The sequence below is a fragment of the Kogia breviceps genome, chromosome 10 (genome assembly GCF_026419965.1).
Source record: "Kogia breviceps isolate mKogBre1 chromosome 10, mKogBre1 haplotype 1, whole genome shotgun sequence".
Classification (NCBI taxonomy): Eukaryota; Metazoa; Chordata; class Mammalia; order Artiodactyla; family Physeteridae; genus Kogia; species Kogia breviceps.
In genome coordinates, this window is record NC_081319.1 from 3,815,844 (window position 1) to 3,828,113 (window position 12,270).

Sequence of the window (12,270 nt, forward strand, 5' to 3'; positions counted from 1 at the left end):
GCTACCTCTCCCAGGCCTCGGTTTCCTTTCCTGTAAGGCGGGACTTGGGGAAGATCAGCCCAGCAGCCTGTTGGAAGGATCCAGAGCATCCCCCAGCTCTGTGCGAAGACAGAGCAAGCTGTGCGTCCCGGGTTGATGGGCAGGGGCAGCTGGTCACAACGGCAGCCCCAGCTGGGCCTGAGCCCGGCACACTCCTAGCTTCCTCCGCACTAGCTCAGGATGACCCTGACGGACACCCAGGGCCCCTCCTCCAGCTCCCTAGCTGCTCCCGCTCTCCACCCACCAGTGCATGTTGGTACCAGCTGAGGGCCAGAGAACGCAGAGGTGCTGGGGAGAAGGGTGGGCGATAGTGACTCGGGGTGTCAACAGCCTGTACAACTAACTACTTATTGCATCCAGCTGAACGCAGCAGAGAACGAGACAGATGAGGTCCCAGCTCCCATGGAAGCTCCCGGATGCATGGGAACAAGGGGGCTCAAATTCACCTCTGTCCTGCAGCAAACGGGAGGGCGCAGCCCCGTGGTTAAGGACCAGGGACTGCATCCGAGTTTCTTCCTCGCAGTGATGCCCACCGCAGAGTCCAGCCGACAGTTCCTGGGCCGCCCACGCTGGCTCCCGCCAGCCCCACAAATGGCACATTCAGAAAATCCAGGCTCTGAGTATGGGGTGGGGTCACTTGTACCCCTGTATCCGCAGGTCATATTCCTTGCCCCCCTCCCCAGGGTGCCTTCCTCTTCGGATGACTTCCGGTATGTCTCAGGGGCAGGGGCCCTTGGGAGAGTAGCGAGGCCAAAGGTCAGAGAGAGATGCAGAGGTCTCAGCCATGGGAGGGATGAGGAGAACCGGGTCGGACAGGGGGAACCTGAATCGGGAGGCATTTGCTGGGAGAATCGGGCCGGGCAGGAAGGGAGTGCAGACTCGCGGTGCGGTCCGCAGTGCCCTGCGATGGTCACAGCAAGGCTGTCGGTGAAGACCCCGACACTCCCCAGGGCACTGAGAGCCACCCTGGAGCAGTCCCAGCTCCACACCGGGCAGGAAGGGACACGGCTCTTAACAGACCCTCGCCCTCTTTCCCCCCATTTCCAGCCCCTTCAGGGAGGAGGGCTGTGTGGTGCAGAGGCCTTTGCATCCACCCCCTCTCGGAGAAAATATCTGCTCTCTGTACAGACGCATTTAAAGGAGCGATTAAGACAGAAGATCCAAAACCTTGCCGTGCTTCTGTCTCTCTCGCTGCTCCTTTGGAATTTACTTTCGTGGACGAGAAGCCCCTGGAAAGGTCATGCCATGGGTTACAGGGGAGCTGCCACGCAGCGTTTCTCTGAGCACCTGCTGTGCCCGCCAAGCACATTTTCACTGCATTCATTTTATCCCAAAGTGGGTTTGGAAGCAACTGTCGGTCCATTGTGGAACAAGGTAGGGTTTAAATAAATATTTGGCACAGAAAGGTTAACTGACTTGCCCAAGGTCACCCAGCTGGAAGTGTGGAGCCAGGTTCACACCTACGAGGTCTGTTTTCAAAGGCGCTGCTGGGCTTCCCTGGTGGCGCAGTGGTTGAGAGTCTGCCTGCCAATGCAGGGGACACGGGTTCGAGCCCTGGTCTGCGAAGATCCCACATGCCGCGGAGCAACTAAGCCCGTGAGCCACAACTACTGAGCCTGCGCATCCGGAGCCTGTGCTCCTCAACAAGAGAGGCCGCGACAGTGAGAGGCCCGCGCACCGCGATGAAGAGTGGCCCCCGCTCCCCGCAACTGGAGAAAGCCCTCGCGCAGAAACGAAGACCCAACACAGCCATAAATAAAAAATAAATAAAATGAAAGGCGCTGCTCTGTGCCTCTCAAGATAAAGGGGTCTGGGAGTGCAGATGAGGGCCAGTCAGCTCTGTCGGGGGTCCACTGAGGAGGTGTTTTTGAGCCTGACTTTGAAGGATGGGAAGGAAGGTGCCATGAACACAATCCCAAGTGACAAGTGAGGAGGAGACCGGGCTGGAGGTGCAGCTGGAGCCAGGCCGCACTCGCCCCCCCAGGTGTGGTCTGAGGACCAGCAGCAGCTGCTCCTCAGCAATGCAGGCTCTAAGGCCCCACCCACACCTGCTGAATCAGAACCTGCATTTTCACCCGCTCGCCAGAGGATGCGTAGGGACGGACGTTTAAGAAAGGCGGTGCTATGGGTCTGGCTTTCATCCTGCAGGCAACGGGGACCACAGATGGTCGCAGAGCAAGGGTGTGAGAGGCTCTGCAAGGACCTCAGACACAGAGCGCCTCTGAGGGAGGGGGGAGGAGCGCCTGGGAATGGGCAGCAAGAGCCCCTTTGGGAGCCGAGAGAGGGTGAAGCTGCTGCTGGGCCCTGCTCCAGACTCGACCCCTCTCATCCAATGCGGCCAAGCCTTGGGGAAGTAGCGGGAAAGGGGGACAGATGGCTGGGCCTGCACTGTGGCTAGAAGCCAGGTTTGCTAGGGGCCCGGGCTACCAGCAGCTCCTGGTCACGGAGTTTGAGTGTTCTACCTTTCCAACACTATGGACGACGGGGACGGGGACTGGGCCGCCTGGGGCAGGTGGCAGGGCCACTGAGCTGATAGGCAGCCCCACCATGGTCAGGAGAGGCCCTGACACCTCCACGTCCTCAGGTTTTATGAGACAACTGAAAGCTGGATTGCTGTATGACCTGCGGCATGTGTCCAAACCCCTCTGGGCCTCAGCTTCCTCAGGTGCACGATGGGAATAACAAAAGCACCACCTTCTGGGGTTAGGGAGTCCACATACTGGGTCAGGAAGCATTTACCCATCCGCTTTCCTGCCAAGAGTCTCACACCAATGCCTTGGATGGATCCAGGCCAGAAAGGCAGAACTTCAAGGTGCAGAAGCACACTGGCTAGACGCACCCAGGTTCAAACCCCGGCCCAGGCAGCCAAGAACCTTGTCCCTCCAGGCAACTCACTTCCCTCTGCCTGAGCCTCTGCTTCCCAGCCCGTGAGGAGTGAGGGCGAAGCGACCTCGGAAGGTCTGCCCGGCACACACGCGGCCAGGCCTGCAGGGCCTTCTGAGCCTCTTAATGAGGAGCCGCTGGCACCGCTGCTGAGCGGGCTGTCCTCACGCTGCAGGACACCGGCGTCCCCGGCCCCCGCCCCCCCAGGGGTAGTGACCCCCACAAGTGGGAACCGACCCCACGCGGCACAGATGGGAAAACCGAGACTCAGAGAGGACGGTGTCTGAAGCCCCCCAGAGCAGAGAAGGGCCTGGACCCTGGCCTCTTTCCTTCTCCTCAGGTCCCAGGGCTGGTCGGTCATAAGCACAGCAGACTGCCAGGGACCCCGAGTGACAGCCGGAAATGAAGTCTGGGTGGGAAGGACGCAGAGAGGGCGATTCGATAACAAGAGATAAACCCTGTGCTGCGGTTCTGCAGCTTCTCCCTTCGTCCCTTCCTCCCTCCCTCCTCACAGCACCCCTAGGGCCAGGCCAGGACAATCCCTCCCCTCTCCTGGTTGTAAGACATTCCCATAAGGTGGGCACTGTTGCCCCCATTTTACAGACGGGGACGCTGAAACCCAGCCTGTGATGCCACCAGCCACAGGCGAGGGCCACGAGGTGACCCCGCCGTAGGGGGTGCTGTTTGGCCGTGGCCCCGCACCCCGCCAAGCTGCCCCGTAGCCCCAGCCCCAGGGCCCGTCACCTGACTTCAGGGGTAACGCCACACCAGTGGGCTGCACCCGGGCTAGGCCCCCAGGCCCACACCTGCCAGTTCCCAGAGCCCTTCACGGCAGCTTTCCTCCGGCCCTGGAGGGCACAGGGGCAGGCAGGGCCGCGGGGTGGCAGGGGGGCTGCAAGAGCAAAGAACAACAGGCTGTGTGCAGAGAGCAGGGAAGGGCAAGGCTCTGGGGGGGGGGGGGTGAGAGGAAGCACAGCTGGTTTTTTACACAGAACCTCTGCACCAGGCCGCGTCCTCAGCATTTGAAACCTATCTTCTCATTGCATCCCCACCTCAGAGACGAGGAAACGGGGGCCCAGGGAGGTGAAGCCGCTTGCTCTTAGTCACACAGAGGGCGAGGCACGAGCAGGGATTTAAGCCCAGGCCCTGCCGACGCCATGCACGCAAGCAACCCATCCGCAGCCCCCTGACGAATGCACACTCGTGGATACAGGAAGAAAAGAGAGGGACTGTTGGGCGGCGGGCCCCAAGCTGCCGATCTTGGGGAGTCTCTCTAAATCCTCTGACTAGCGAGGGCCAAGGGGCCACAGGCTCAGGCCTGGCCACAGATGGGGCAGCTCCTTGGGGCCCCCTCTTGGCCCCCACGCTTGACACTCGCAATGGCTTCCCTCCCGGAGGAGAGACATGGGGCCGTAACCATGCAGGGGGCCTCTCTGAGCCTCAGGTCCCTCCTCTTAATGATGAAGATGTCTGTCCTCACAGGCTTCGGTTGAGAAACTCGGTGAATAAACGAAACGCCTGAAAAACTGCGGAGCGCAGGGCCCGTGGAGGCGGTCAGCGTGAACGCGGCCTTGCCCTACCTCCCTGGTCACTCAGTCACCCCAAAGCACCCACTACCTGCCAGAAACTAAGCTGGGCACAAGGTTTCCAAGTGGGCAAAGCAGATGTAGAGCCTGCCTCTCGGGCTGCTGGTCTAGGAGAGGGACAGAGATCAAAGGAGAAAAACCCGCAAATACAGATAAGTCATGGAGACGGTGCGGAGGGCGACGGGGGCCAGGACTACAGGAGGTGGGGGGTCGGGGAGCCTCTCAGAGGAGGTGCCTCTAGGCTGAGACAGGATGGCAAGGAGCCAAGGGCGGCTGCAGGAAGGAGTCTCCAGGGGGGCGCGGGCTGTCTGGGGAGCAGGCAGGAGGAGGAGAGAAGCTGGCATTCTGCTCCAGATGCAGCACCAGGGGGAGACACTGGAGGGTTTTAAACTGGGTCCTGTGTGATCTGACTTGTTTCCAAATGGCAGCAGGAGGGCATGGGCTGCAAGGGTCCGGGCGGCACGGGGGGAGCAGAGGCAGGGGGGAGGGCCAGGCAGCTCAGGGGCAGGAGACCTGGAAGCCAGTTTTCTCTGTGCCTCGGGTCCGTCCCTTCCCGCTCTGAGCCTGTTTCCCTTCTGATGACAACGGCCAGCAGTGCCGAGTTTGGGAACCTGCCAGGGTCAGAGGTCAGAAGCATGGAGTCAGGATGCATCGCAATGCAAAACAGGAAGAAAAAGGAAAACGGGGCTGACGATGAAGAGGCAGGGCACCAGGCGTGAAGGAAACGGCCCGCATTCGTGCAGAGCCGCTCCACTCACTGGTTAGCAGAGCAGGAAAGGGGAAATGATGCTTCTCTCACTTGACTCTTCAGGGCTGCAAACATGAGAAACGCAGGCAAGACCAGGCCCTGGTGAGCATCGCGGAGATGGCGAGGCAGGGGCACTGATGGGGGGGGGGTAAACTGAGGCAGCCGTGAGAGAGCCAGCGCCCTCCCTCCTGGTAGTTATCCTTGGGTGACCCCCCACACACACACACAGCGGATCCCTAAGGGGCGGGAATAGGAATGTCATTGGTGAAGATGACCTGCATCTCCATCCTGGGGGAGGGGACAGGTAACGCGATGGCCACACCCCCTGGAGGACGAGCCGGCTGAGGAGCACAGCCATGTAGATAGGTTTAGAGACACAGTGTGAGTTAAAGGGAGAAAGGAAGGGGGGAGGAGGAAGGTGAAGGGGCGGGGAGAAGGGAGGGAGGACAGAGCAGGGAAGAGAGGAGGCAGGGAGAGGGCAGGAAAGAGAATGCTACTTCCCTGTAATATCACTTACGTAAACTAAAAACATACATAAAGCACGACATGTGCTGTAAGGGCACATACACGCGTAAAGATCTGTTTCACAGAGTGATGGTTTCGAGGGAGGTAACTGGGAGTGGGGGTAGGGCATGAAGGAGACAAAATGAGATAAAACAGCCAGAGCAGGTGCCAGCTGGCTCAGGACCACGTGTGCCACACACTGAGGAATTCAGCTCACCCCCCAGAGCCTGAGATTAAAAATAAAAAATAAACAATTGCCTTGAACGGCATGTTAAGAAGTCGAAGCTCTCTCCTGAGGATACTAGGGAGCCATGGAAGGGTTTAGAGGGAGGGAGGAATGAGGACAGCAAAGTTCCTTAGGAAAATAACTGAACTGGGTGCTGAGAGAGCCCCTGGGTGGGGGTGGGGGGCTTGGCTGACCTCAGTCAACCTCAGCCACCCTACTCCCCACGGGGACCACTCAGACTGTGCCCACCTGCCCTCCTGGTGCCTAAGCAAAACGGGAAAATAAATGGGCAGGCTGTCAGGGCTCAGCCCCGTCATGCGTCCTCATCTCAGGGTGCCAAGGACACCATGGCAGTGCCCTCCCCAAGCCCCCCCACACGTCCAGCCCTAGAGAGAACCCTGGGCTGGGGGTCAAGAGACCCAGGTTCAAGGCCCAGCTACTGCCCACACAGGACCAACTCTGTGCCAAGAGCATTACACATGATGCAGAACATCAGTGTCTCTTGTGGAAAGGACTACACTCAACAAGGATTCACTACGAATCCAAACAAAACAAAGGGGGCCAAAGAATCAGGCCACTCAGGGAGGCATCAGGGAAAGCTGCCCAGAGGAGGCGGCGTCTAAGCTAAGTCTTGATGGACATAGGAACCAAACCCTCCAAGATGATGCAGGGAGGGAATCCCAGGCAGAGGGGCAGCCCGGGCAAAGGGTGAGAGGGGGAAGGTACGAAGTACGGTAGGGAGAGGCACCAGCCCGCGTGGCTGGGGTCGGAGGTCCCGCAGGAGCAGGTGGGCTGGGCAGGCAAGGGGGAGGGTCCTGACAGATGGAGACCTGTTTCGGGGGAGAGAATGCACTGAATGGGGCATCCCGGCACCGTGGCCGCCTCATGGATGACATTTAAGGAGGGGTGGGCTCTCCTGAGCCCCCTCGATGAGACGCTGGCTGGGTGACACATGGAGGGCCTGGGCAGCCACAGGACTGAGCTGTCGGGAGCAGGGCAGGAGTGGAGCACACAGGAGCCTGAGGACAGCAACGCCCCCTCGCGGCTGGTGATCGATGAGGCTTTGGGAGTGGCAGGCGCGGCCCTCATCCTGTGCCGACAGCATCCAAGTGGAGCGGGAGGTTGGACTCCGGTTCAGCCTGTGGTCAACACTGTCCCTGGACTCCCACCACCCACCCTCTTGATCAAGCTTTACCCTTTGGGGCTTCCCTGGTGGCGCGGTGGTTAAGAATCCGCCTGCCAATGCAGGGGGCAAGGATTCGATCCCTGATCTGGGAAGATCCCACATTCTGCTCAGCAACTAAACCCGTTGCTCCACAACCACTGAGCGCACACACCTCGAGCCCGTGCTCCGCAACGAGAGAAGCCACCACAGTGAGAAGCCCACACACAGCATCAAAGACCCAACGCAGCCAAAACAATAATAATAATAAATAAATTTTTTTTAAAAAGCATTGGGAGGGCTTCCCTGGTGGTGCAGTGGTTGAGAGTCCACCTGCCGATGCAGGGGACGCGGGTTCGTGCCCCGGTCTGGGAAGATCCCACATGCCGCAGAGCGGCTGGGCCCGTGAGCCGTGGCCGCTGAGCCTGCGCATCCGGAGCCTGTGCTCCGCAACCGGAGAAGCCACAACAGTGAGAGGGCCGTGTACCGCAAAAAAAAAAAAAAAAAAAAAAAAGCATTACCCTCTATGTGTAAATACCCTAGAAAAAGGGTATTATTTACACAAGGTTTTACCACTTTATTGAGTACAGTGTCTCATGGAATCTTTCAAGAGCCCTTTGAGGTAGGCATTGCTGCTCCTGTCTAACAGAGGGAAAACTGAGGCCCAGAGAGGGGAAGGGACTTGGCCAAGGCCCCCAGCTAAGATGGGCTGAGGGTCAGATCGTCAGACTCAGGTGCTCCCTCCTTGGGTCCTTTACATGGGCTCCTCCTTCTTCCTGGAACCCTCTTCCCCCTACATCCTTAGAGCCTGACCGAAATGCCACCTCCACCAAGAAGCCTGCCCTGACCACACCAGGTGGGTCCCCTTTACCCTCTCCCAGCCTTTCCTCCAATGCATTTGCTCACCTGTTCTTTTCCACCAAAGAGGGGACCCTCAACTGTCTTGCTCATTGATTTTGACCCTGTGCCCATGGCTGGGCCTCACACACAGTAAGCGCTAAATAAGTGTTTGCCAAATAAATGAATGAGAAACAAATGATGACTATACATCACCTCTGGATTGCTATACTGGAAAGAAAGCAATAATTCATCCCTCTTCAATCTGATGCAGGAATCCTTTCTGCTGTCTGGTAGAGCTTGCATACCTCCACAAACAGGGAGCTCACCACCTCCTGAGCAGCCCACCCTATTCTGGAACAGTCATGAGGATGGGAGTCACTCCGTTATCCTGAGCCGGAGCCTGTCTCCCTGTGGCTCCTCCAGGCCCCTGCCCCAGGACCAGCCTGCAGAGACTCAGAGGCCGTGCCTGGACCCAGGTCATGGCCTCTGAGCCCTGGAGGGAGAGGCCACAGTTCAGAGTCTGGATGTGGCTCCAGTGGGGTCCCACCAGTTCCCCTTCCACCTTGAGGCCCTCTCCTGGGTGTGTGGCTGGAAAGAGCAGGTGGCCATCCAAACCGCCCCCCGCCCCAAGTCTGGGGCCAGGCTCTTTAATCCACTCTGGACGACAGTGTGCTTTTAACTTCCAGTGGCATTTGCTTCGGGCCCATGAGGCTGGCACAATCACCTCTTCTTACAGACGAGGAAACTGGAGTCCAGGGGGGCAGGAGACAAGAATCTGGGTGTCTGGCTCCAAAGCCTTAATCCCAGCCCAGCAGACACACATTCTCAAAAGGGCTCTGTGTGACAGTCTTATTTTTTGTCCTCCTGGTGGACTACTTGAAAGAGAACGCTGCAGTTGTGGACTCATTAGTGGTAGAAGCTCAAGCAGGGAGAGAATTTGGGAAGGCCCATCCACGGAGCCCGTACAGCCCAGCTGAGACTATACCAATGAGATCCAGGCAGGAGGACCCCACTGGTGGAGGCGGGGGGCAGGGGCTGCAGGGCTGGGGTGGGCCCTGGCAGAGGCCACCTATTTGAGGACAAGGCTTGATTGACGCTGAGATTTCTGGGCCAGCGCCTGCTACCTGAGGCACCCCACCTTCCACGGCCCCCTCAGCACCATTTAGGAAGAATCCTTGGGGGGTCGCCAACTGACATCCAAAACCGGCCACCCTCCTCTGCAGCCTCGTCTCCCTCCATTCCCACCTCCAAGCCTTCACACTCTCAGTAATCCAAGAATGTGCTGGCCCTAATCCCTCCTCTGCCTGGCCAAATCCTGCAAGCCCCCCAGTGTTGCCCACTGTCACCTCCTGGGGGATACTCCAGCTGGCTGGTGTCCCATCTGCGTTTTTTCCAAAGCCCTCGGGCATCCCTCAGTCCCACTGTCAACTCCCCGGACACCCCCCTCTGCCTTGCCCTTCCATCCCCGGATAAGCCTGACTCCTAAGTGGTGAGGAACATTCCACGTTGCCAGCACCGCCCCCTCCAGCAGTAGCAGCATGGGGGCCTGAGAGGGGACCCTGGGTTCAGGTCCCATCTCCACCCCTGACTGGCTGGGTGACCTTGAACAAAACTGGCCTCAACCTTCTCATGCATAAAATGGGGGTACATGCGTGGGCTGGGGCAGGAGCAGGACCTGTAGTCTCTGGGGGCTGCTTCAGCTCCAACCTTGCCAGCCTGGGACACCCTCACCTCCGTCCCCAGCTTGGGCTCCAAACGACCCAAACCTCAAACAAACTTTCCTCAACAGACTATTTTGCAAACAGGGTAGCAAGACTCAGTGAGAGGCAGCGACCGTCCTCGAGGTTACCTGCAGGGACCCCAGCTGCCCCAGTTGCGTGGCTGCAAGAGGTCGCTGGGTAGGTGCCCGACCCCCTTGTCCGCTCACGTGCCCACACGTCTGCTCACGAGTCAGAGTCACCTCGGCCGTGTCAGCACAATGCAGAGGCTGGAGAGACAAGGTCAGCCGAAGGAGAGCGACGGGCGGACGGGGAGGAGGGCGAGGAGGCTTCCAGCTACGAGAGGGCAGGGCGGGGGCCCACGAGGGGCAACCGCCAGGAGGGGCAGGGAACCGCTCCAGGACCACGGAGAGGGCGGTTACCCACCCGGCCGGGTCCGACAGCTGTTCTTTCTGCTCCATCAGTCCATCTCCCCAGGGAGGAGACAGGACCGGCGGCCTTCACAATTATCTGGGCAATTAAGACAGGCAGATGGTCCCACTGGACCGAACATGCGAGCCGACGGACGGAGACACTGCTGGGACGTTGGCTGACAAGATCGGCACTGGTGCTGGTGGATGACACGAGCTGCTCAGCCTGGAGGGAAACCCTGGGGGACCCCATCGCTGTTTCTGCAGGGCTGTCCTGGGGCGGGGGGAGCAGAGGGAGGGCGGATAACCTTGGGGGAGCCCGGGGAAGACAGACCTTTAGCTACACGCTGGGAACGCAACAGAGGGGTCCCCTGCTCCTGGTGGGGAGGCCAGATAACTGACCACTGAGAAACACGCCCGTGGTGAGATGTTTGGACTTGGAAGTCAGACGGCCTGGGTGGGTGGCTGGGTGGGTGGGGGGTGGCGCGGGGCCAGTGCACAGACTCCACCATTTCCTTCCTGGCTGTGTGACCTCGGAAAGTTGGAACGTCACTTCCTCTTTAAGCCTCTGTTTCCTCACCTGTAAAATGGGGCGATTTAGTTCATAGCTCACAGGATTGTTGTGAGGATGAGAGAGTACACATGAAGTACTTAGCACAGCACCTGGCAAACAACAAGTGCTTAATAAACGCTTGGGAAACAATGAACAGATCCAGAGGTTCACTCCAGGATGTTGGGATTCCAGGAATTATTCCAGGGATGAGAGTTTACCCTTGGCTCCTTGATAAAGGGAGAAGCCCTGGGGTCTCTAGACACCATAGCTGATCTGAAATTCTGGTGCTCCCAGCATCAAGGAGGGAGGAGGCCGGGGAAGTGGTTGCTGTCTAGGCACTGGTGGGAGGGGGCTCGTTTCCACATCGAGAGTCAGATCTGAGACCCCAACGCAGCTGCCGCGGTGTGAGAAATGCCGGGAGCCGAATGTGGAGGAGAGAGGCAGACACAGGAGAGTCTCATTACCGAGGGAAAGGAAGGGCTGAATAATTCATCACAGATGTGCGCCATGGAGTGGGGGCAGAAGGAGAAAGCTTGGGAGGGCCATGCAGGAGGCCCCACTCAGCCGGCGGGGGGGTTACTATCCCGAATAACCTCGTCACTGGGCTTCCCCGGCGGTGCAGTGGTTACAAATCCGCCTGCCAACGCAGGGGACACGGGTTCGAGCCCTGGTCCGGGAAGATCTCATGTGCCGTGGAGCGACTAAGCCCGCGCGCCACAAGTACTGAGCCCGCGCGCCACAAGTACTGAGCCCGCGCGCCACAACTACCGAAGCCCGCACACCTAGAGCCTGTGCTCCACAGCAAAAGAAGCCACCGCGATGAGAAGCCCGCGCACCGCAACGAAGAGTAGCCCCCGCTCGCCGTGACTACAGAAAGCCCACGCGCAGCAACGAGGACCCAACGCAGCCAAATATTAATTAATTAATTAAAAATGAAACAAAAGAAGCTCTTCATCCCTAAACTGCCCGTGGCTCCTGCAGAAGCACAGGGGTCAGACCAGAGGCCCCTCACCCGCCCCGCCCCAGCTTTGCCGGCCTGGGGACACCCGACACGTCCACCGTCCCAGGGCCTTTGTGCCGCCTGTGGCCTCTGCCGGCCGCGTTCCTCCCCTGGGTAGCCGCCTGGCTCCCTCTCCCACGTCCGTCAGGGCTTCACGGTAATGTCACCTTCTCAGTGTGGCCTTCCCTCAACACCCCATTTGATTAGTGTTATTATTATTTTTAATTTTTTTTAACATCTTTATTGGAGTATAACTGTTTTACAATAGTGTGTTAGTTTCTGCTTTACAACAAAGTGAATCAGTTATACATATACATATGTTCCCATATCCCTTCCCTCTTGCGTCTCCCTCCCTCCCACCCTCCCTATCCCACCTCTCTAGGTGGTCACAGAGCACCGAGCTGATCTCCCTGTGCTATGCGGCTGCTTCCCACTAGTTATCTAATTTACACTTGGTAGTGTGTATATGTCCCTGCCACTCTCTCACTTCGTCCCAGCTTCCCCTTCCCCTTCCCCATATCCTCAAGTCCATGCTCTAGTAGGTCTGTGTTTTATTCCCGTCCTACCTCTACTCTCTTCATGACATTTTTTTTTCTTAGAT

General features: G+C 58.6%; 1 protein-coding gene across 7 annotated transcripts in view; it reads right to left on the bottom strand.

Annotated features, from left to right (window-relative positions):
* Positions 1 to 12,270, bottom strand: part of GRIP2 (glutamate receptor interacting protein 2) — a 121,171-nt gene that overhangs the window by 64,094 nt on the left and 44,807 nt on the right. The gene's annotated exons all lie outside the window — the stretch shown is intronic.